Genomic DNA, 26,781 nt, shown 5'->3' on the forward strand with positions numbered 1-26,781 from the left:
TGCCTTTATCCAAGCAATGAAAAGTTAATAATCACTAAGGACATGTTAAAAAATGACTGAAGCTTGCATATTTGTAAGGGGTCACAAGGCACCAGATTTTTTAAGCCCTTGAAGAGATATAAAGTTACAATTTTAAAAGTGTAAAAACAAAAGCACCAATTTTGAAAATTAATTGGCAATAATTTAATAAAATGAAACTGAACTTTTATAAAATATTTGCTAGTATTATTTTTATGGCTCTGATTTCTTGTGAGACACAATACAAATATATGCCTCATTAAAATTTTTACTTATGAAATGAGATGTCATTGATGCTTTACATAATATACTTTAGCACTGTCCTCCCATTGTTCATCAATTTGCCTGAGCAGGCCCAGTAATGTCTCCATCATAAGACTCATTGTTGGGGCTGGAGAGATAGCATAGCAGGTAGGGCATTTGCCTTGCATGCTGCTGACCCGGGTTCGATTCCCAGCATCCCATATGGTCCCCTGAGCACATCCAGGAGTAACTCCTGAGTGCAGAACAGGTGTGACCCAAAAAGCAAAAAAAAAAAAACTTGTTGTTACTGTGTTTGACATATCGAATAGGTCAAGGGTAGCTTGCCAGGCTTTGCTGTGCAGACGCAATACTCTCAGTAGCTTGCTGGGCTCTCCAAGAGGGGCAGAGGAATCGAACTGGGGTCAGCCAGGTCGGCTGTGTGCAAGGCAAACACCCTACCCACTGTGTATATAACATAATATACAATTGGCTTCAAATAAAAATACATAGAATCATTCAAGTGAACCTTTCAGAGAGAAAAAGAACAGAAATTAATATTCTGTAGGATTTAGTTCTAATCATGAAAGAGTAATATCTATAAATAGAATAGCTTTCACTAGAATTTGTCTAGAGAAAAATATTGGGATATACTCTATTCTACCAGAGAAATAAAATAGATTGTAAAAGGTTTAGATTATTTATACTTTAAAATATATTATCTTTCTGTAATCAATTCTTTCTTCATGAAGAAATTCTATGTTTTGGAAGTTGAAGAGGATTTACCGTTGATTGAAACAATTAAAATCTGTATATATATTTCTTTTAGAGAAGAAGAAAGTCAAAAGTCAATTATTACTGCATTTTCAAACTAGAACATACAATTTAAAATACTTCACTAGGCACACCACCAGGTTTAAGGTAGCCTTGCCTCCATGCCATCCCCGGTGAGATTCCCTACAGGGCACTAGCACTGCTTTTGGTACTGAGGTGCATGACACCAGGAGTGACACCCTAGTAAGAAAATAAAAAATTAAATTTAAAAAATATTTTAGAAGAGTTGAGAGATAATACAGCTATAAGAGCACATGCCTTCAAAGAACCATGTTTTGTATCCAGGTTTGAAACCCTGCATCACATGCCTTCCCTAACTGAGCATCACCAGGTGTAGGTCTAGAAGCCTTCAAGTAGTGCGAGGGAAGTATTGGTGGTGATCTGCTTCTTCAGACACTAACTTTGAATTACAAGTATCGATGGCCACATATTGACAGGAGTGGCTTGCAATCTGAATAAAATTGGGAAACTCTCTGTTCCAAGATATACTTTATAAGACAATTGCTTTTTTGTTATTTGCTGGAGTACCTAAAGTTATGTTGTTTGTATGCATAGGTTTTTTGTCTTGTTCATTTGTGTTTTACTAATTCAGCAGTAAAATAAAGCAAGTATGATTATTAAAAAAATATCTTGGTAAAAGTCTATGGATAATATTTGTTTCTAAGTTTATAAGAACTTCCAAACAATGAAAAAAAATAGTGAAACAATGTTCAAAGGATTCCGGTCACAGTCACGGTCACAGTCCTCCCGTTATTCATTGATTTGCTAGAGCAGGCCCAATAATGTCTCCATCATGAGACTTCTTGTTACTGTGTTTGGCATATTGAATACGTCATGGGTAGCTTCTTTAATTTCTGAGAATGTACAATTTATTGAATAAAGTTACAAGCTAAATTTATATCTCAAGTTAGAGCTGAAGTTAAATTGAAATACAATACAGAATTCCATATTCCTGAGACATGGATTTTTTAAAAATTATTCTATTTCCTCCCCCTTGCCTTCCTTTTCCACACTCATGGTTGAAGTCAGCCAGTATTTGTCCCGCTGGGCTAATCTTTGGTGTTACTAAAACAATGTCATCAGCAAAGTGGAGGTGGTGTAGTTGCCGACCATCTGTCTTCACTCCCATTCCTTCCCATTTCAGTCATCGCATGATGTTCTCGAGGGTGGCACTGAAGAGTTTTGGTGAAATGGTATCACCCTGCTGAGCCCCTCTCTTGACATCAATGATTATTTCTTTGTAGAATGGTGATATCCTGGTAGTGAATCCATAATACAGCTCATGGAGGATCCTGACGTATTGAGTTTGAATGCCCTGATTGGCTAGGGCTTCAATGACTGCTTCCATCTCCGCAGAATCAAAGCCATGAGTGTGGAAAGGTCGGACTACAGCTGAATCTTACGAAGACAATGTTTATGAGAAACAGCCTCATTCTTGACACTCCATTCGCTCTCAACAGAACACCATCTCCGAATGCAACAGTTATGTGTACCTAGGTCGAGAAATCAACATGACAAATGACCTGGCACCCGAGCTGCACAGGAGGAAGAGAGCGGCTTGGAACGTCTTCAAGAGCATCGAAGAAATAGCTAAGAGGACTAAAAACCTCCGGCTCCAGGCGCATCTCTTTGATTCCACTGTTCTTCCTGCATTAACATATGCCTCAGAGACCTGGGCCCCACGCAAACAGGATGAGAACACTATTTGGGTCTCCCAAAGAGGAACCAAAAGAGCTATGCTTGGAGTATCATGTTTCACTCAAATGAGAGAAAGAATCCAGAGCTCTGACCTCCGTCGATGATCAAGAATCAGGGACGCTGTCTCGTTTGCCAAGGCGTCAAAAATCAGATGGGCTGGTCACGTAATGAGATTTAGAGATGACCGCTGGACTAGAGCCCTTACCGACTGGATTCCACAGGATGTCAAAAGACCGCGTGGCCGCCCACCTACCAGATGGTCAAACTTCTTCATCAAGATCATGAACGATTGGTTTGAGGCTTTTCATGTTCCTAGAACGAACAGATGCCATTGGGCTACATTAGCACGTGACAGGGACAAATGGAGACGTTACGACGATTAACGGGAAGTCAAGTGATCAAGTGATCAAGTGCCTTCCTTTTAGTTGTTTGAACAAGACGGTGTATACACTGGATTTTGATACTCATACATCTCAGTTGGGTGCCTGCTGAATGGCAAATACTTTAATTGTGGAGCCTGAACACATTTGGTGAGGTATGTCAGATAATACCCAAAAGGAGAGAGAGACAGTATGTGGGAAATGTTCTGCCATAGAGGCAGAGGGAGTGTTGAGTTGGGATTGGGGATACTGGGGATATTGGTGGTGGAAAATGTACACTGGTGAAGGGATGGATTGAGGAATTGTATGACTGAAACTCAAACAATAAAGTTTTGTAACTGTATTTCACGGTGATTCAAGAAAGAAAGAAAGAAAGAAAGAAAGAAAGAAAGAAAGAAAGAAAGAAAGAAAGAAAGAAAGAAAGAAAGAGAGAGAGAGAGAGAAAGAAAGAAAGAAAGAAAGAAAGAAAGAAAGAAAGAAAGAGAGATAAAGAAGAGAAAAAATGAGAGGAAGGAAGGAAGGAAGGAAGGGAGGGAGGGAGGGAGGGAGGGAGGAAGGGAGGGAGGGAGGGAGGGAGAGAAAGAAAGAAAAAAGAAAGAAAAGGAAAGAAAGAAAGAAAGAAAGAAAGAAAGAAAGAAAGAAAGAAAGAAAGAAAAGTAGTAAGCACTTTCTGTGCTCTTGGACAACCTGAGTTTGTTCTTGGGTATTCCATATGGTCCCCTGGGTGCTGCCAGGATTGATACCTGAGCACAGAACCAGGATTACTCCCGGAGAACAGACAGGCTTTGCCCAAAATACAAACAAGCAAAAAATGCATTAGATTCTGTTTGCCTTTCCTTTGTTCATCGATAGGATGCAGAGAAAATGGATTTGGTGAATTTCACTTAAACAAGAAACAGAAACTGAACTTATACCTGCATCTATAAAAGTGGTGACATGTTTCTGATATTGTAATAAAAGTTTTTCCCCAGGAAATGTACTTTGAAATGCTCCGAAGTATGTTAAATATTTTCAAATAAGTTATAAATGGACATATATATAGTCTTATGCTATACTTCAATAAAATAGAATGGTTGTCATGTTAAATCTCTACGGATTGTCTTTGCTCCTGTTTTCCTGGCTAAGAAATTCCACTCAAGCAGAATGAAACCTAACCTTTAATATTGCATCCTATAGAACAGGCCCCAAAGACATGTAAGAGGATCTTATTGCTGGATCTCAATGGATTTGGTTTTTAAAAAGCTTCTTTTCTGCAAGACAGTTATCAGATATAGGTTCTCTTCAAGAGAAAGAGCTCATTTCTTTCATAGTACAACATGAAAAATGAAGTTGTTTAAAATAATCACAAAAAGAGACAAGAATATTTTCATCACAAATAGTTTACATAGTATTCAAGACTCAAAAGCACTGTATTAATTTATGAATTTATATATAAATTTTGTTATTCATTTATTTATTTCAGATTTTTTAACTACAAAATTACTGAATTCACAGACTTTAATAAAATGAATTCAAAAGTAAATTAATATGAAGTAAATGCAATTTAGAATTGATATGTTTAAAACATAGTCTTATTAAAAATTCAATAAGCTGATTAATTTATGGATGTGCTTATATTTATTTATTAATCATTTGTTTTCTTATTGTATGAGAAGACTAAAGTAAAAGAACAGTTTTACAACCTGAAGGAAAGTATGATTTCTTCTTTGAGCAGAAGAATACAAATGCTACTTGATATTAAATTTAACCTTTGAAACTTTAACCAAGTTGATTACATATAGCCAAATCATTTTTAATTAAACATTATCATAGATTATTTTGGTTTCTAATTTTAGTAAATATATATATATATTCACTAGAATACAGCAGATAGGGTATTTACCTTGCACATGGCCACTCTGGGTTTGATTCCAGCACATGATATGCTCCTCAGAGCCCTGCCAGGAGTAAGTCCTGAGCACAGAGCCTGGAGTAAGTCCTGAACACCAATAGCTGGGTTTGGCCTCCAAACAAACAAATATCAAATATATATATTAGCAGAGTATCATATTACTATATCCGAAGAACATGGTGATTTTATAATGAGTGTTATTTTAATACCTATAGATTCAAAAATCAAAGACATTGAATTATATGACTTACTGATTCTTGAATGTGCTTATGTTAAATGGCATTGAAATGGCATTGAAATTGCCCAAAGAGATTGAACTGAATTCAATATTGGAAACAATAAAAATTATATATTTGAGATTATTAAAAATGTTGTGTATGCCTTCTGCCCTCACTACTTATCTTACTCTAAAAGATAAGAAGGCACACAACCTATGGCACACAACGTATATCAGAAACTTTTGTTTGCAGATACACTGGAGTTACACTTCAGGGGATGAACCAGAAAGGGAACTTATTGCCTAGCAGCCAGCAACCCATTCTTATTGAAAATATGTTTACCTGTTCTCTTTTTCTGTAAAAGATGTTTCATCTCACCCCTTTGGGTGTGACTGGGGGCATTATTCTGTAATTTTCCAACCTTACAACTTCTGCCAATAAAGCTCTTCCCTATTTCTCAATTGCTTTCACTGTTTCTGTCTCTCCACTGTCCGCCTAGTCTGTTGCTATTGTTCTGTGTTCTCTCTAGCCTGTCTTTGAGGTTCCTGAGCCTGCTGCTAGGTCTATAGCCTTAAGACTCTTCTTCACTTGGATTTCCTTTGTTCATAGGAACAGTAGCTAAGAACTGCTCTTTCCTGTCATTTGCCTCAGCACAGGTAAGGGGGTCAAAGAGGAGATTATCTCTACTATGCTCTCTTTTATATTTCACTGTTTTCCTACCTGAAGCCATTTCCATTTTCTACTTGACTGACTATGTCTCATTCAGGTGAGGCTTATGAAGATGACAGATTGTATTCAACTTGATTATTTGGGGCCCTCCCCTTTCTCCTCCAACTTAACACTATATTATGTAAGTGTTATATATATAATATAATACTTATTGATATTTGCTATTTGAATTCAAATAGCAATGAAAAACAAGTGTTACTGTAATCCCTACTTATCATTAAAAAAATCAAATCTTTTCCTATGACAAAATGACAATGATCTAGTGGGTCCAATAAAAATTACAGCAAGTGTGTAGCTTGTATTACTATGGTGGCTGATGCCGTAGCATGGTCATAGGCAGAAATTTATTTGTAAAAATTAACCTTTTTTGAATATCATCTTAAATAAAACATAATTAAAGACTTTCAGAAATATTTCCCTATGATCATTTTTTCTTCCTTCCTTCCTTCCTCCCTTCCTTCCTTCCTTCCTTCCTTCCTTCCTTCCTTCCTTCCTTCATTTCTCCTCCTTCCTTCCTTCCTTCCTTCCTTCCTTCCTTCCTTCCTTCCTTCCTTCCTTATTTATTTCTTTCCTTCCTTTCTTTATCTTTCTTTATTTCCTTTCTTCATTATTTTTTCTTTCTTTTCTCTCCCTTTTTTTTCATTTTGTTTCACACCTGGCAATGCACAAGGGTTACTCCTGGTTCTGTGTTCAGGAATTATTCCTGGTGGTGCTCAGAGGACCATATGGGATGCAGGGAATCAATCCTGTGTCGGCTGCGAGCAAGGCAAACCTCTACCTGCTGCACTATTGCTCCAGCTCCTCTTTTCTCTCTTTTTTTAAATAAAATGTGTCATATTAATCTTTCTAAAACCAATGGTATCAGAATCTGTAAAAACCAAACTGTTTATAACAATTTAAACCCAACTTGTCATAAAGAGGAAGTGAAGTAGAACCTTCATCAATGTAGAAAAAGAGGAATGTTTCTCACAGAGAGAAAAAAAGGCCTCAGCCGCCTTGGAGCTTATTGGAAAGCCAGGTATGAGCCAGCAGTAACGGGACAACTGCAACCTCATGGGAAGGGGGGCGTTCCCAGCTCATCCTTCACGCTCTGCCAAGGTCACGAGTTGCCCCCCAAGAGCGGCTCTCCAGCACAGCCATGGCTCCAGAGGCACAAGGGCTTAATGCATAGCCTGGCAGCTTGGGACAGAAAAGTGAACGGACTATGTGTTAATCCATGGTAGCATGCCTCCCCGGGAGAAAAGGGGTATTGCTCGCTTCCACCTTTTTCCCACTGGGCAGCAAGATGGCGGCTGCCTCAGAGCTTATTGAAAAGCCAGTTATGAGCCAGTGGTGACAGGGCAACTGCAACCTCATGGGAAGGGGGGCATTCCTGGCTTGTCCTTCACACCCTACTGAGGTCATGAGTTGCCCCCCACAAGCAGCTCTCCAGCATGGCCATGGCTCCAGAGCCACAGAAACCAATCTCATAATAATCTGGCTCTTGGCAGAAAGCCCTCCAGACTTAATAAGGAAAACTTCAGAAATCCAAAATCATGTCATCATATGGTTCTCATACCCAGCTATAGAAAACAAATTATTTCACAATGTCTTTTTCAGCAGTTCTGATTGTTGGGTGGAAACTCTAAACAATAATGGTTCATCTTTTGTCAAAATAATGAATGTAATCAAAGTAGATAGTTAAGTATAATTCATCTGCCTCACAGGCATTGGGAGGGGTGGGAGGGGGGTATATTGGGGTTTTTGGTGATGAAAAATAAGTACCGGTGAAGGGAAAGTTGTTTGATCATTGCATGACAGAGACTTAAATCTGAAAGCTTTGTAACTTTTCCCATAGTGATTCAATAAATAAAAAAAAGGCCTCAGCCCTCATGGGTTCCAATTTGATAATTGTGACAAAAATAGCCTTAGTTTTTATTTGAAATTTGGGCTACAATATAATATGTAATGCTGGGGAAAATGTATACACCTTAAAAATTAAAAATATTCCTTTTCAAGAATAATAATTAATAAAAATCACTACAGTCATATGTCCAAATGACTGTGTGGGACAAAAGGGTGTTCATTATGCCAATAAATAAATCTCAGAAAAGTAAACAATGTAGTTTTAATATAATAGAATGGTATTGTAGTAAACAATGTTATTTTGAAAGAGAGCATTTTGTAATTATTATTCTACTTTATGGAATTCTCAAGTTAGAAATGATAGCTGAAGTCATACACCAGGAGAATCTGGATAAGTGTTAAGTAACTCAAATATCCTCAAATGAAGAGAGTGTTGAAGTGGGTGAGGTACTAATGTGACAAAGTAGACAGATTACCAAGACTCTTGGATTACTGTCAATCACTAGTAGAATCCCAGTATTGGAGAACCCTTCCAATTTCAAGTGAAGTTAAAAATCCAACTTGTGTCAGACATGTTTCATAAATAAAGTGGCTATCTCAGACTTTTTGTTAATAGACTTTTTGTAAAATAGTCTTCTTTTAGTCAACGAAATGCATCCATATAACCAAGGGCAAGGAAGGGGAATAGAAGGAGAAAAAAACATGAGATCTCCATCACAGAAGTGGACTTATCTTTTACATGGAATACAAGCAGTAAAATAGTGGAAATTATGACACATGGCTTTCTTTCCTGTGATATTGGTAGCTCCTTTAAGGCAAGGGGCATATCTCTCTTATTCACTCTTCCTCTTATTCTCAAGAGAGAAATGGAAATGTGAATTCAGGAAAATATATAAGTGGAAATGATTACTTGAATTGTTTAAGGACACATAAACATTTGCAACTGAAATACAATCACTTTACAGATAAGGTTATATTTAAATATTTCTTGCTATTGCCTCATTATTCACATTCGTAGTTCACTTCCTAAGTTTGACTATCAACTGGTCTATTAAAAATAATAAATGTGTCAGACAACAATAGTCTCAAAGACAAAAACACTTTTTAATGACCTTTCAGGCTGTAGGAGGATAAAGTATAAATAAATAAACAGTAAAACAAATGAGTCATCAAGGAACAACATAATTCTCATATAAAGAAATGCTTGCTGATTACCTAACAGAGTTGAATGGCCATATATAGTAGAATGAGTAGTGAACTTACCTTGCACACAGCCAATCTGGTTTTAGGAGATTTTTTTTTTCATTTTTGTTTTGTTTTGTTGGGCCATGTCTGCCAGTGCTCAGGACTTACTTCTGAAAGACCCAGGAGTTGAATGTAGAGTCAGGAGTAAGTCCTGACTAAGCACTAAAAGTTGTGGCCCAAAAGGCAAGAAAAACAAAACAAAACAAAAAAAACAGAAATAAGTAAAGGGTTTATTGAACCAAAGTTACATATTTTGGGTGTCTTTTTATCTCTAAGTGTTAATGGATGTATTGCTACATTCAGTGCCAATGCACTTTTGAGAATGAGTACCTTGAAGAGTTTTGAAGTTGAGATTAGAAGACAAACTCACCCAGAAGTGTCAATAATAACTGAGTTATTATTTTCCCTATTAATGCTAAGAGAACTGGCATTGTTCTTTGGATTGATCAAACTCAATGAAAACATTTAGAATATTAATGAAACTCTTTTTCTAATAATTGACCAGCTAGTAAGAAGAAAATAAAGTCCAGAGAAGAATGGTGGATTTGAAAAACAGAAAAAAATCAAAATTTAAGTTGCAAAGAAATAGAATAAATTTATTCAGTGACATCGAAGAGAGCATTTTTCCATTAGATACTACATTAAAATAATCAACCTCAAAAATGTATTATAGCTGTGCGCTTGCTAATGATCAAGATGTAAGTCAAAATACTATAAAATCTACACATGAAACTGAAATTTTGTCACCTTTGATATATTCATTCTTTTTAAGGAAAATCATGGGTTTGGGCATATTCAAGACAAGTACATTATAAGAGAGGCAGGTTTTGCTAAAAAAAATCTAAAACAATTTGAGAAATAGTAATCTTGATTTTTAATTAACTATCCTCTGTCCACTGAGATATGGAGGGTATGTGAGCAGAAACAGATAAAAACGCTCTCTACAAATAAGCCATAAAAGCAAAAGAAAGGTCATATAGAATGATGTCATGACTGAATCAATAATTCTTGCTTTCCATATAATTCTACACACTTGGAGAAATGAAGACTATTCTCTTGGGGAAACTCTATTTCTTGCTATCTTGCCTCATGTTTTGTCTTGCAATTTATTTTCTACTTTATTATTGATAAACTGTTTTAATCTTCCCTTTACTATGAAGAACCTTAATCCCAGATCAGAAACTAGCAGTTCCTTGGGAAATCACTTTAGATTCACAATTCATATTACTGGATTCATGGATAATTACAACAGTACTGGCTTTATGGATAACTTTAAAAAGAAATTGTGCAGTAAGTTTACTATGCAAAATGCCTCAGATAAAAAACTTATTTGTGCTGCAGTGACATGGTCACAAGTGGCAAATAATATGAGTTCCAAAAGTACAATGCTTAGTGTGCTATGGATTAAACAAAAGTATAGGTTTTAATGCTTAACCACATATAAGACTTCACAAGACTACCAGTAACTTTACCAGTTGTATTTACTGTGAAACTAATAAAATTTCAACTTCAGGATTATTTACTTACACAAGCATCTTTCAAAAGCAGTGTGATATACTCCAGAGACTTAGGGAAAGGGATATAGACTGTGTTAGAGATATAGAACAGTGGCCATATTAGGTGTCAAATTTATGTCTTGTTGATGATTTTGAACCTGACAGCCCATATTCCCATATCCACCAGGACCTTATTTACGTTGGTCTTTGAATCCATGAAACAAGTTTGGTATATTACTTTTAATTTAGTTACTAGACTAGGAGAAGCAGTAACATGTTTCCATGTGGAAATAATTCCTTTGACTCAACCCAGAAGAGGTAAGGATAGTGTTTACATGGAGAATGGGGCATTTGGAAAAGGCAAATCTAAACAATTCCTCGGTAAACATCTTGAAATTCTGTCGATGAAGTTAAAAGTATAAAGATCTCCAAAAACTTTCCTGGGGCAATTCCAAGGCAAGCTGTAGATGCAACAGTACCAATAAAATGTGAAATTGAAAGAATCTTTTCTAAGCTATCAATAACATTTATTATTATACCACACTTCACTGATTTACCTTTTTATTTTCTGTATAGAAAATATTTAATAATTACTGCATATGAATGGACAAAGTGTATACACCAAAAAATGCAGGTATGTTAGGCAGTTAATATAATTGGCATTATATTATTTTAACATTGCAGTGTTTTGATATTGGCAGTTTATGTTCTAATTTTTTGAAATTTATTATTTCCAACAAAATGAATGCCTGCATACAATTTTTTTCTGGAAGTAAATTGTCATTTGTAAGGGTATTCACTAAATAGCTTATGCTTCTGACTCCACAAAAATCTGATATACCTTAAAAATTAAGATTTTTGTCACTAAGAATGTCACTATGTTTGTTGTAGAAGTACATAAGTTATGCAGTACTTCTGTACCATCAATATGTAGTAAAATAATATATGTTCATTTCTCTCCTTCAATAGAATTATATTTATTTCTTATATTTTCTGAATGAATTCGCCTCCTTTCCTCCTCTTAACATTTGCTTCTTACTAGAGAAGATTTTTGATGCTTAGATTAGGTTTATTAACTCAGAGATTTTCAAGTTAATACCTTGTCATGAGGCTCATTTTAAAAATCTGTAAATGAGAAAGGGAAAATTGGTTCATCATTGGAGACCCGGAAAAATTAAGAGGTTCTTTTTTCTCTCTATCAGGGATTTAGAAAAGTCTCCATAATCTCACCTGAATGAATCGTAAATATAGGCACCAACGGGAAAAGGGTAAAGATCTCTGAAGCTTGGGTTATGCTCCTTTGGCAAACAAAAGACTTCAATGTGCAGAGAGCAGAGCAACTTGGTTACTGTGTTTCTGTATCAATGTCAGTAAATAGAGAAGCAACCTTAAACCTAAGCTAGCCTAGTATCAGCACTGTTACAACCAGAGAGCTACAAAACAGGGTAGATATTGCCATTAAAGAAAAGAGTAAAATCTCTCTTCACATTACTTCTCATATCTTTCCTTTCTTAATTCTAACAGCCACTTCAGCGTGGCTCACTGAGGTTTAAATGATGTCTAGGGTATGGATAGAGCATAAGGTCTCTCTTAGTAAAATATGCTGTCTATTGCACTCAGGAGAAACACCTTGGTAATTCATTAGGCAATTCTGGGAATGAAGTCTATTCAGTTAGCCATAAAAGAGGACTCATGCAAGCATGAGTGTTGTATTTTGTTTTGTTTTTTTCATCCTGCCAAGACTGGGAACTGAAAATTCTAGAATTTCTGAGAAATAAATATTATAACAGATCAAAGGTTGCAAATAGGATTCTGTGAAAAAAAATTTGCAAAATAAATTGACTACTTCCACTTTCAATTTAATTCCGATTTCATGCTGATTTGGGAAGGCTGGGTGGCATAAAATCCAAAACAAAATCTAATTTTTCCAGTCTGGGGAATTACATGGATTGAAGCTAAAATATAATGACTCAGGATAAATGCTGCCTTTCCATATTAATAATCTGCTTATAAGGCTCACTTGAGTTTCTTTAGAGCATGGTAGATTTCTAACTTAAACTCCTACAAGAAATCCCAGGGATATGTTTCCATTATCTTTCTTAGATTTAACATTTTACTTTTACTTTTGGCTTTCATTTTGAATAAAAATATTGTTAGTAAGTGTTCACATACAAAAGTCAAAAGGGTACAGGCCAGGAGAGAATACAGAGGTTATTTGCCTTGCAAGTGACAGACCTTGCTTCCATTGAGCCCTGCCAGGAGTGGTCCCTGATTATGAAAGGAGTGAGCTGTGAACATCACTTGGTATGGACCAGGTTCCCCGACACATAACCATAAAACATTCATAAGGAGACAAAATGTGGGGAGCTACACTCAGATACAGAATAGAATAAGGTCATATTATTGTGCATTTTAACTGACTTCTTGAAATTTTTTAATTACCCATATTTCAGGGATGATGCAGTAAATAGAAACTAGACTAAGTAATACACTGGAGATTTGAGGACTAGAGCTATAATTCAGGGATAGATAAGTCACCAGCGGAGCGATAGCACAGTGGATAGGGCGTTTGCCGTTTAAGAGGCTCACCCAGGTTCAATGCATCCGTCTCTCTCAGAGAGACCCGCAAGCCACCCGAGAGTATCCCGCCCGCATGGCAGAGCCTAGCAAGCTCCCCGTGGCATATTCGATATGCCAAAAACAGCAACAACTAGTCTCACAATGGAGATGTTACTTGTGCCCACTCGACCAAATCGATGAACAATGAAGGGCAGTGCTACAGTGCTACAGTGCTACAGACAAGTCACTTGTATTGATGATTTCTATTACATCTATAAACTGAGGTCAATACTACTGCAAACTTGGAGGTAAATCTACTAAATGTGTTTTAAAAGCTCTTCAGAAACATAATGGCAAATACAAAGGCTGAAATGCACAGGTACCACAATCATGACTGCTTATACTTTCTGAATAGAAGAGTGGAGTGATGTTTTAAATAGGAACTAAACTGATTGAGCTCATTGCAGTATCATCTCATCCAATGTATACCCTGAAAGAGTAAAGAATATGGAGAAAGTAAGGGAGGTTAAAAGAAAGAGGGAGAAGGGAAGAGGAGGCAGGAGAAACTAAGGATACCCAGAAGAATAAATCATTGATGATAGCCAAATTGCTTTATCTTTTGCACCTTCCCTAATGTGCTGAGTTTTATTGCTATATATATATAAATTTAAAACTATTATTTCGAGGTCTGTATTTGTGTATATGTGTGAAAATTTTAGGGGTTTAACAAGAATGAAGGTAGATTTTGTATAAAGCTTTCAGTCTTCCATCTCTTTATTTCTTCTCTTTGCTCTAAGGTTCTCTTTTCTTCTTAATCTTTGGAATTCTATACTTCTGTTTTCTTATTCAAAATAATGTCTCCTGAAATTTCAGTGATATTATTAATTTTTTGACTGTTTTAAATATTACTTCTGGAAAATATGACACACACATATATATATGTATATATATACATATATATATATATTTAAAAGGGTCCCTGCCAGCAATGTCACCTTGGAAGTGATGGGGCAAGAAAAAGGAATTAACATTTTATACTGAAATCAAACTCAGTGTCTATCACATGCCACATATGATCCTCTCTTCGAGTTGCATCCCTAACCATGATTTTTTGGTCTATATTGTAAAACATATTTTAGATTACACTGACTATATTTTCAGGAATGATAACCTTGAAATGAGAGTGAGAAAAGTATTTAATAGTATTGCCTCCATCTCAGGCATTGTAATAAATTATTTAATTGCATTCTCTTATTTAATATTAAATTGAACTGCATGATGCAGGTACTCATATTCCAATTTTACAAGTGAGGAAAACAAATAACTGGAGGGTGCTAAATGGACTGAGCATTCTTTGCTTGCAAGGAACCAAGCTTTCATATGTAGCACTTCCTGGTACCTGAACAATGCTGGGAATGATTCTAAGCACCAAATGAGGAGTGCCCTTGTTTCAGAGCATACTGCTGGACTTAACTTCAAAACAAAATATGCACAATAAGAAGGGACCACTATAACAACGATAGAGGAATTCGACACTTTGAATCAGAACTAAGTGCCAGAAGGAGATAAAGTAAAACATGAGATACCCTATCCGGAACAATGTTGTAAGCTCCAGTGCATAATCAAGGAAAAAGAAGGAAAAAGTGCCTGCCATAGAAGCATGCAGGGTAGAAGGGTAGCACAGGAGGGAAACTGGTGACATTGGTGACACTGGTGAAGGGATTGGTGTTGGAACATTCTACTCTTGGAGCTCAATCATGAATAACTTTGTAACTCTGTAGTTCACAGAGATTCACATTTAACATAATGTAAAACATAAATTAAAATAATATAAAAATAAATTAAATAGATTAAATAAATAAATAAATAAATTTTTAAAAATTTAAAAAATTATATATGGTTACCTACGTTCAATGCTTGGCGCAAGCCCCAGGCAACTGCAAGCGAATGTCTGAGTTTGCCCATCCTTTGCCAAGTACAAGACTAAGATGATTTCCCTCCAATGTCCTGATGGATCTATCACATCTTCCAGACCGGCAATGGAGAAGATTATCTATGAATTCTACTCAAGTCTCTTTGATAGCCATGTCCACCTGCCCACATACCAAATTACGCAGGATGGATATCTCATTCCCAAGGTTCTTCCTTCCCAAATCCATCACACCATTTTGTCAGTAGAGAAGCAAACAGCACCTAGCCCAGACAAGGTCAGACCCAAATACCTGAAGAACCTGCCTTCAGTACTCATCGATACACTGACTCGGCTATTCACATACTACCTGCCTGAATGCAAGGGTCCATTCCAATGGAAAACCAGCAGGACTGTACTACTATAAAAGAAGGGAGACATCCATGACATTGGCAACTATCACCCAATCTGCCTATTGCATGTCGTCTACAAGCTGTTCCCTAGAGTCATACTGAATAGGATTGGCAGAACACTATATGAAGGACAGCCATGAGAGCAGGCCGGGTTCCACAAAGGATTCAGCATGATCGACCATATCCACATAGTAACCAAGCTCATTGAGGTTTCTCGGGAGTTCAAGATGCCACTCTGTCTAATGTTCATTGATTTAAAGAAGGTCTTTGATTCTGTTGAGATGGAAATAGTCATCAAGGCCCTAGCCAAACAGGGCGTTCAAACTCAATACATCAGGATCCTCCGTGAGCTGTCTTATGGATTCACTACCAGGATCTCAGCTTTCTACAAGAAAGTGATCATCCATGTCAAAAGAGGGGTTCGTCAGAGTGATACCATTTCACCAAAACTTTCAGTGCCATCCTCGAGAACGTCATGCAAGGAGTGGAATGGGAAGGAATGGGAGTGAAGATAGACAGTTGACAACTACACCACCTCTGCTTCACTGATGACATTGTTCTAGTAACACCAAACATTAGCCTAGTGGCACAAATGCTAGCCAACTTCGACCATGAGTGTGGAAAGGTCGGACTACAGCTGAATCTCATGAAGACAATGGTTAGGAAAAATAGTCTCGTTCCTGACGGTCCATTCGCTCTTAATGGAATGAACATCTCCGAATGCAACAGTTATGTGTACCTAGTTCGAGAAGTCAAAATGACGAATGACCTGGCACCTGAGTTGCACAGGAGAAAGAGAGTGGCTTGGAACGCCTTCAAGAGTGTCAAAGAAATAACTAAGAGGATGAAGAATCTGACTCTGGGCACATCTCTTCGATTCCACTATTCTTCCTGCATTAACATACGCCTCAGAGACCTGAGCCCTACAAAAACAGGATGAGAACTCTCATCAGGTTTCCCAAAGAGGAGTCGAAAGAGCTATGCTTGGAGTATCACGCTTCACTCAAGTGAGAGAAAGAATCCGGAGGTCCGACCTCTGTCGAGGTTCAGGAATTAGGGACGCTATGTCATTTGCCAAGGCATCGAAGATGAGATGGGCTGGATACGTAATGAGATTCAGAGATGACTGCTGAACTAGAGCCATTACCGACTGTATTTCACGGGACGTCAAAAGATCCTGTTTCCACCCACCTATGAGGTGGTCAGACTTATTCTTCAAGACCCTGAATGATCGGTTTGGGTTCTTTGTGTTCCTAGAATGAGCAGACGTCATTTGGCTACCGTAGCACATGACAGGGATAAATGGAGACGTTACTCGCGCCCACTTGAGCGAACTGATGAGTTACAGGATGTCAAGTGATCAAGTAATGTTCAATGTAGTTGAGCACTTATATAATAACCATCATATGGAGCAACCCAAGTGTCAAACAGCAGGTAAGTGGATAATAAATGGGGGCATACACACACACACACACACACACACACACACACACACACACACATATATATATATATATATGTCTACTATGCAGCCCTAAGGTAGAATAACATCATGCAATTTCCTGCAACTTGATGTAATTGGTGAAGTATTAAGAGAAGAAAGTCAGAAGGAACAAGGATAAATCCTAGTGTTCTTGCTAATCAGTGGTATATAAAATGACATGACAAGGGAATGAAAGACATCAAAGTTGGACATAAACACTCTGGATTATAGATACAAAGTGCCAGGAAAGGAGAGAAATGGAGGTGGGAGCAGGATATTGAAGCGAGTGTCAGGGGGTTTGGACCCACCTAAAGGATAAAGACAAATTATCTGTATTTATTTAACCAGTAGAGCCAACACTACAGCAAAGATGGGGCTAAAATTGGAATGATTAAACTTAAAATGTGTGTCTGTCAACAAGACAGGTTGGGAGGTGAGAGAGAACTTGGAGATATTGATGGTTGGATGTAGACATATGTGGGAAGACTGGAATTGGAATATTGTATGCCTGAATCTTGATTGTCAGCAACATTGCTGACAATCACAGCAATTAACCACTGTGCCAGAATTGAAAACTAAATAAAATAAGGTATGAATCCACATTCAAAATAAATAAATAAAATAAAATAATGTAAAAAAAAGACAAAAAAACTGAGATTATTAAAGTCAGATATCTGGGCTGGAGCAATAGCACAGCAGTACGGCATTCGCCTTGTAAGTGGCCGTAACGGGTTTGATTCCCCTACTCCTCTCAGAGAGCCCGGCAAGCTACGGCGAGTTTCATGCCCGCATGGCAAAGTCTGGCAAGCTACCTGTGACATATTTGATATGACAAACACAGTTACAAGTCTCACAATGAGACATTACTGGGCCCGCTCAAGCAAATCAATGAACAATGGGAGGACAGTTCTCCTTATCTCTCCTACATATGAGAAGTGCATATGAGAATTTTATTAATTACTAAAATCAATTCTAACATCCAAACTAATTAGTATGCCAACTGATTTTTTAACAAAAAATTTCCTGGACACAACTGTCTTATGAAAATAACTTAAAGAACTTGAAAGAGGGTATAGAGGTGATGCAATTTGAAAGGGCAAAAATCTTCAGAAATGAGGCTGCTATGCTGATGAGTAGCTTCTATTGACTAAATAAGAAATAGAATACAGAAAACATTAATGTCACATTAGCAAAAGCTTTAGAGTTATAGCAATCATAGATATAATGCAGTTTTGTGATATAAGACTTCAAACATGTGTCCACTGAATAATGTGACAAAATGGATGTGAAAAACCAAATATGTCTTGCTAAAAATGAAAAGAACTGAAAAATATCTAAAAATTTTTGAGAATTAAGCAAAATTAAGCCTGGCAACAGAAAGAAATACAAAGATTCAAATACTATTTATAGTTTTATATGTTATTTAGATAACTTCAATGAAAATTAGACATAAGAAAATAAAAAGAACACAAATATAATTATGTAACATTGATGATAGTACAACTATATGTACTTTCTAAGTATTCTATAAATGAACTGTTTTATTTTATAAACCAACTGCATTTTTTAATAGGGAAGGATGATACCTCAGTGAATTCAGCTAAAAGTATATTCAACTAAAGTATATATTATGCCTGTATCATACTAACATTTAAATATTATAGGGGTATTGTTAATGCCACATGTTATTTAGAAATTTTGTTACAAGAAACTTGTTTAATTAAAATAGTTTATTTTGAGCAATTAAGGTAAAGATGCAAAGACAAATTATAAACTTATTTTAATTTTTTTAATAATGTGTACATAAGATTTTGATATCTTATTTTTTTCAGCTTTTATAATTTTTCCATGTGATTGTGCTTATTTTACCATATAAAATAATATTTTCCTGGGGAATGCAAAAATATATCATGTGTATAGAGTGGATTTCCTCTGAAAATAAGAAAAAGATAAGAAAAGTTTTATATGTTAATAAGAAAAAGTTTATATGTGAATATGTTTATCACAGTAGGCAAATTTTGTCAAAACTATCTGATCTGTAAATGTTTTAAGTAATCATGAGATTACAAACAGGATGTGATCTGGTATAGTGTTTATCATAACAGACTGTCTTTAAACACTTTTAAATATTAGCTCTATGACTGCTATTTAGTATAATTAAGATTTTAATTAATCATAAATTCAAATCTAAACCTTATTTTAGAGTTATGTAATATCATTACCTTATTAATCTGGTGCTAATAATAACTGGGAAATTTTTAATCATGATAAAAAATCATTCATTGAACTTGGATTACCTCATTATTGAAGGTCTAATACATGTACTGACCTATGCAAATATGAAATATTATCCCTGATGTTAAATTTAATGTAATTATTCTGGAATTCAGATGCATATACTTAATAAAACAGCTCTTTGTTTATTGTGTTTGTAATGTTTAGGGAACAGAATGATGCAGTTAAACTAGCTGTGAAAGTAAATATACATGTATTATATATATGAAATGATATATTATATATATATATATATATATATATATATATACATGGGCTGGAGTGATAGCACAGCGGTAGGGCGTTTGCCTTGCACGCAGCCAACATGGCTGATCCGAGTTCGATTCCTCCGCCCCTCTCAGAGAGCCCAGCAAGCTACCGAGAGTATCTCGCCCACACGGCAGAGCCTGGCAAGCCACCCGTGATGTATTCGATATGCCAAACACAGTAACAACAAAATCTCCAATGGAGACGGTACTGGGCCCGCTTGAGCAAATTGATGAACAACGGGAGGGCCTTTAACTTTACCTTTATATATATATATATATATATATATATATATATATACATACAGGTATATATATGCTCAGACCACTCTCCACACGTCTGGACAAGCCTCATGCATGAAAGAGCCCGCAGAGGAACCTAGGCATGTGGGTCTCAGGGCTGAAATCTCCAAGCCTGCTCAGATATGGACTGGGCCTTCTCCACCCAGATCGCCCATCTTCCAGTATGTAGGTGTTACACCCACTAGTTGTGGCTGGTGCCAGGTGGCCCCATCAACGGTCAAGACCCAGAGACTATAAAACCCAGCTCCTGAAAGCGCACAGCCATGAATGCGACATCTTATTATCTCGTTTTTACTTTGGAGAACTCGGCAGGCTACCGAAAGTATCCTGCCCACACGGCAGAGTCTGGCAAACTTACCATGTCGTACTCAATAAGCCAAATACCAGTAACAATGATGGGTCTCATTCTCCTATTTCTGAAAGAAAATTGAATATGGCTCCTTTAAAATCTCAGGACTAGGAAGAAGGAGATATTACTGGTGCCTGTGAGGCAATTGACAAACAACAGGATGATCATGATCGTTATATATATATATATATATATATATATATATATATATATACACACAAAGATTAAATAGTTGAAAATGTATTGATAGGTAAGACCTCCATCCCAACTGCCATCTCACCCAGCATTTGAGGCAGACTTCTAAGTATAAACAAATCCTCCTGGCCCTTGTTTCTACTGTCCTTGGCTATTAGTCTCATACTATATATTTTTAAATATATCCCATAAATGAGTCCAGTCATTCTATGTCTATCTCTCTCAATTTCATTCAGCATGATACTCTCCATGTCCATACATTTACATGCAAATTTCATTACTTCATTTCTGCTCTGTGTTTTAACCGCCCCCCCCCCCCCCGGCATATATTCCCAGAAGTAGTATTGCTGGGTAATATAGAAGCTCAACTTCTGTTTTTTGAGGAATGTCCATACTGTTTTCCAAAACAAACTGGACCCATTAAGATTCACATCAGCAATGAAGGAGAGTTCTTTTCTCCCCGAATCTGCATCAGCACTGGCTGTTCTTGTTCTTTTTGATTTGTGTCCATCTCTATGGTATGAGGTAATATCTCATTGTTTTGACTTACATCTCCCTGATGATTAGAGATGTAGAGCATTTTTCTCATGAGCCTTTTGGTCATTTATATTTCTTTTTGAGGAAGTTTCTGTTCATTTCTTCTCCCCATTTTTTTTTATTTTGCTTTTTGAGTCTCACCCAGCAATGCTCAGGGGTTACTCCTGGCTCTGCACTCAGGACTTACTCCTGGCTGTGCTTGGAGAACCATATGGGATGCCGGCGATTGAACCGATTGAACCCAAGTCGGCCACGTGTAAGGCAAACCCCCTACCTACTGTACTATCACTCCAGCCCTTCTGCCCATTTTTTGATGGAGTTGGATGTTTTTTTTTTTCTTATAAAATTCTACCAGTATCCTATCTATCTTGGATATTACCCCCTTAACATCTTAGGCAGACAAAACTACATTTTCAATATAAAGAGGAAGAACACAGAAAGTATATTCAGAGGACAAGGACTTTAAGAAAAAAATCTAACTTAAACTCAAATTGGATATAACTGATAAGGTATAATAAACATTTCCTTTCCAAACTGACTCAGGGAAACATCACTGATAGTACCGAATGAAGCCTCCTTGAATCAAATCAAATAGGATAATGTATTTAATTTGTTAAAGGTTCTGATATTATATGACTATAATAAGCATTACTTAAATATAAACAAACTTGTTTAGATTTAGAAATGCAGTGACCTGGTACAATTAATTAATTCAGAGAACTATTTTTTATAATTTCAATATGAGAGAAAATCTTAAAATGAAGAAATTAGAGGGACAATTTGCAAATTTAAAAGTGTACTAGGCCTAGTGTGATGACAGTAAAAATATGTAGGAAAATCAAAAGAACAGAAACAGAGAGTGTTTAATAATAAATAAAGTAGGTATATGGAAGCAAAAAGGTAAAATTAAAGATAGTTAAATGAAATATAACATTAAAATTTACTTCTCACATATTTAAGTACACTAGAGCAGGACCTCTATGTGCATCCTGGCACTCCACTCAATGTTTTAAGAACTTTTCCTGCAGAGAATTGTCTCTGACTATGAATCACTCTAATTCCATTTTTTTCATTTTTGTGATAGTACTTCATATTTTGTGTTTGTATATTTGATTACTTCAGAATTACTTATTAATCTGTTTCTACTGACCTGTAAGACACAAGGTAACTTTATATTAAAATTATTGACATCGGGGGCTGGAGCAATAGCACAAGGGGTAGGGCGTTTGCCTTGCTCGCAGCCAACTCGGGTTCTATTCCCAGCATCCCATATGGTTCCCTGAGAACCTCTAGGAGTAATTCCTGAGTGCATGAGCCAGTAGTAACCCCTGTGTATCACTGGGTGTGACCCCAAAAAATTATCGACATAAAGACCTCAATTAATATAAGAGTGGAACCTGTCTATATTTTACAATATGACTTTCAAATCATTCTACAGTTAATCCATTAATTTGAAAGAGTATATAATTACAATGATATGCATTGAATTGCTTTAAAATTATTGTAACATTTTTATCACTTTTACTTTGATGGCAACAAACTAACAAATCTAAAGAAAGATGTGGAACCATATTTTATATTGATAGCAAGAGATGAAATAAAGAATACGGATGTAAGAGTCTTTTTACTATCCAATTAAAATTCTTCCATAACCACTTATTTGCCAAATGGCTGTAGTCAAGATATTTCAAGGCTTTATAGTTTTTTATTGCTATGGGGGGAGCAGACCTCAAGATGCTCATGGCTTAAGACCATCTGGTTTTTTACTCAGGGATCATGCCTGATGAGCTCAGGGGACCTTACGCAGTGCTACGTATTGAACCAAGGTTGAACCACATGTGAAGCTAGTATCCAAATCACTGTACAATCATTCTAATTCTAAGACTCTGAAATTTTTAATTACTATGTGTAGGAATGAGTCCCGATATTAAATTCTCTACTCATATTTTTTCAATTGCAATAGGACTTTGTCCTTTTTTTTTTTTAATCTCCCTCTCATCCTGTGAGAAATACCTTTGAAGAGGAAAACTTCTTAGTCGTGACTTGCCACATTCTAGCACATTCCACCTCTTGCAGTAGGTTTGGGATTCTTTGATTCATTTATTCAGTCATTCAACAAAGTTATTAATTACTTATTAAATAGGGTGTATGTTTAATTGTATACAACATACTGAGAACTAAAACCACATTTTTTTAGTTTTTATTGTTATTTTGGGAATTTTATTGAGTTGAAACAAATAAAAACTTCACAAATTTAAATATTTATAGTTTTTATTTCAGAATACATAATAGACTCAAGCATAATATAAAGTTTCAATAAATAATTATGTAGCTCAAAATAAGGATATTGCATGATGTGGACAATACTCATCACAAACAGGTAAACTCAAAACAGGCAACATTTTGCATGTTATTTTTTTTTAAATTTTATTTCAATTCTCATGAATATTTTGCTAAAATAAGGTAAGTACTCCATTCTCCTTCCTGCACCTGGCAATGTCTCCAATACCCTTCAACACAGCTTTATCTCAGTTAAGGCCCATTAAATTTGTTTATTTCTCTATTTAGTACTATTAGTTCCTTTCACAGTTGTGTTTTTTTTTTCATTTTTTATTTTTGGGTCGTAACTGGTGATGCTCAAGGTTTACTTCTGACTCTGAAGTCAGAAATTACTCCTTCCAGTGCTCACGGGAGCATATGGGATGCTGGGTATAGAATCCCCATCAGCCATGTGCAAAGCAAAGGCCCTTCCCACTGTACTATCTTTTTGGCCCCATCATAGTTGTGTAAAAGCTTGCTTTCCCACTCTCTGCTTTGAAGCATTTGTTTCATTTTTAGCTTCCAAATAATCCGAAATTTTTTAAAGTGCTTACTTTAATTGCTTAAATGAAGAGTGAGTTGCAAAAGCTTATAAAGACAGTTGTCATTGTCTACAGTAAAAGTTAAAAAAAAAAGGAAAAGCATAGCAAGCTTTTTAGCTAAATCAATTACTGTTAAGAGACACCTAATAAATATTATAGCCTTGGTTTTGCATTTTAAAATATTCTCTGTTATAATATAATAATAACCTCAAAAAGTAACGTAAATCAAAAAAATGTAAAAATCACTGTGGAAGAATGTAGAGCAAAAGGATCTTCCTGCTATACATTTTGGGTAACCTTTGGCTTGAAGATCTATGAAGATCCCAGTGTTCATCTATGCTGAGTCATAATCTGTATTGACAGCAACTTTCTCCCCAAAAGATAACACATATATTAAGATAAAATCAAAGTAGCACACTATTATATTAAAGTGCTGCATTGAAATTTAGTTAAAGCATCAAATCACATGTAACCTAATGGCTAATTTTAAGTAAATCTCTAGGAACATATAAATTAGTATGTAGTAGATGAGACTTCCTATTTTGGCTTGAAGTAATGCTTATAAGAAAATTAAGAGAAAGCTCGTGATGTTTTCATTTACTGTAATTTAACACTGTATCACTGTCACTGTCATCCTGTTATTGATTTCCTCGAGCAGGCACAAGTAACGTCTCCTTTGTCCTAGCCCTGAGATTTTAGAGAGTGCCACATCCGAGGCTCTTTCAGGGTCAGGAGAATGAGACCCATCTTTGTTACTGGTTTTTGGCATATTGAATATGCCACGGGGAGTTTGGCAGACTCTGTCGTTCGGGCAGGATACATCTGGTAGCCTGTCAGGTTCCCAGAGTAAGAACTAGATAATAAGATTATAATTAATTAATAATGTTTGTTATAACTAGATAATAAGCATTCGTAGCCGCGCGTTTCCAGGAGCTGGGTTTTATAGTCTCTGGGTCTTGGCCGTTGTTGGGATTACACGGTGCCAGGGGCAGTTGGTGGGTGTAATGCCTACATACTGGAAGATGGGGGATCTGGGTGGAGGAGGCACAGTCCCGATCCAAGCAGGCTTGGAGATCTAAGCACTGGGTCCTGCACACCTGGGTTCCTCTACCAGTTCCTTCATGCGTGAGGTTCATCCAAACGTGTGGAGAGTGGTCTTAAGCATGGCTGTGGCTGGAACCAGAGGTCTTCAGCTGCCAGAGCTCTGCTCGGGGTGGGGAGAAAAACTCAACCTGCCCTTCTCAAACGGGCCCCAATGAGGAGAGCCAGGTGAGGAGACAGGAGATTCTGCCTGTAATTTATAGTAATAATTGACAATTAAGCATACTTTACAATAACAATAGTAATAATAACAAAAATTGAATTGTTTAGGTTAGCACTGAGAAATATAGTGAATAAGAATATTAGGTGCCTAGTATAAGTTATAAGCATAAGTTATAAGTTAAATTTCAGGTAAAGAGTGAATTATTTTATATTCATTTGGGCCACACAATTTAGGGGAGGGTACTATTTTATTAAAAAACATTTTCTGAAATCAAAGAACTAGGTATCCTGTATTTTATCTAGTAACTAAGATTGAGGCTAATGCTGCTAAGGAATAGTGTATGCATCATTGATTTAATGAGTAAAATACAGATATACTTGCATATTCTTTTATCCTTACATATAACAGTGACTTCATATAGATGGTTATTGAGAGGGTGAATGCTGAGGTTTGAAGAAAGTCATGGGATGCTGGAGACATGTTAGAGAGTCCTAATGCCACTCCTTTTGAACTATTTCCCTGCCCCTCTTCTTATTTTAGTCACCAGTTCATTGTCAATATGTTTAAAAAAGTGTAAATAAAAATCAAATAAATATCTAAGGGAGAAGTTTGAATAAAGGTAACTATGAAGTAGCACAGAGTAAATAAATTAGGGGTATGCTAATACTAAGGGAATTTCATGACTTTTGATTTTGCCAACTGCATTACAAACCACCTGCATTAAAAATCCCTGAAAGGTAAATGTTTGTGTTAAAGACCTGGATAATATGATAGAGACAAAAGGAATATCTTTCCAGGTGGAAGCAAAGAATGAGCGAGTACAACAGATAATATGCTATACTACCTGGGCATCATGTGCTGTCATACATTAACTAGTGAATTTGTGTTAACTTTGGAGGGATTTTTGTATATTTCATTCATAGGATTTTATGGAACAAAGGATATTGGCCACCAGACAGTAAAAGTTTACTTTTTTTTCTCTTTATTTAATTCAATTGACTAATTTCCCAATACCTTTGCTATCAAGTGAGGTGATCTGATGGACCTTCGACCAACAGGAAGAGGGTTATTTGACATTCCCCAAAACAGTAGTATATAATAATTCCTCAACATTATCCTCTGCCTTTTTATCTCAGATCTGGAGATAAAAGGTTCAGGGAGAAATAGCTCTAATGTATGAAAGTTTACAGGACTAGTTATAGATCTGGTTTCATTCAAGGCAAGGAGCAACAAGGACAATATAGCATTCCTCTTCCTTACCACACCCTCAGATTTCTACAAATAAGTTGTATTTTGGTTAAGTAGTGAGAAATTAAGATTACCAATTAGTATACTAATAAAAAGACAGTACACAAAAAAGCAAACCTAAAAATAATGCAATCCTTGTAGGGCTGCATAGTAATGGATAAGTAAGATTTAAAAACTGTCTTCAATACATTTGAGACTAAAAATTTAGCTTTGGTGATCTAGAATACACCAACCTATATGCTCTCTATGTTTTTCTCAGAGAAAACTTCAGACATTAAGTGAACTTTAAATCTGTCTCAAATATTTCACCAAAATCCTTAATGAAGGATGGGTCTTTCCAGGATGTTCAGAAAAGGCTTTACAAACTATTTCACATAACGGTCATGGTCCTCCCGTTGTTGTTCATCGATTTGGTCGAGCGGGCCCATAATGTCTCCATTGTGAGACTTCTCGTTACGTGTTTGGCATATTGAATATGTCACGGGGAGCTTGCCAGGCTCTGCCGTGCGGGCGAGATACTCTCGGT

Source organism: Sorex fumeus, unplaced genomic scaffold (genome assembly GCF_029834395.1).
Source record: "Sorex fumeus unplaced genomic scaffold, SorFum_2.1 ptg000037l, whole genome shotgun sequence".
Classification (NCBI taxonomy): Eukaryota; Metazoa; Chordata; class Mammalia; order Eulipotyphla; family Soricidae; genus Sorex; species Sorex fumeus.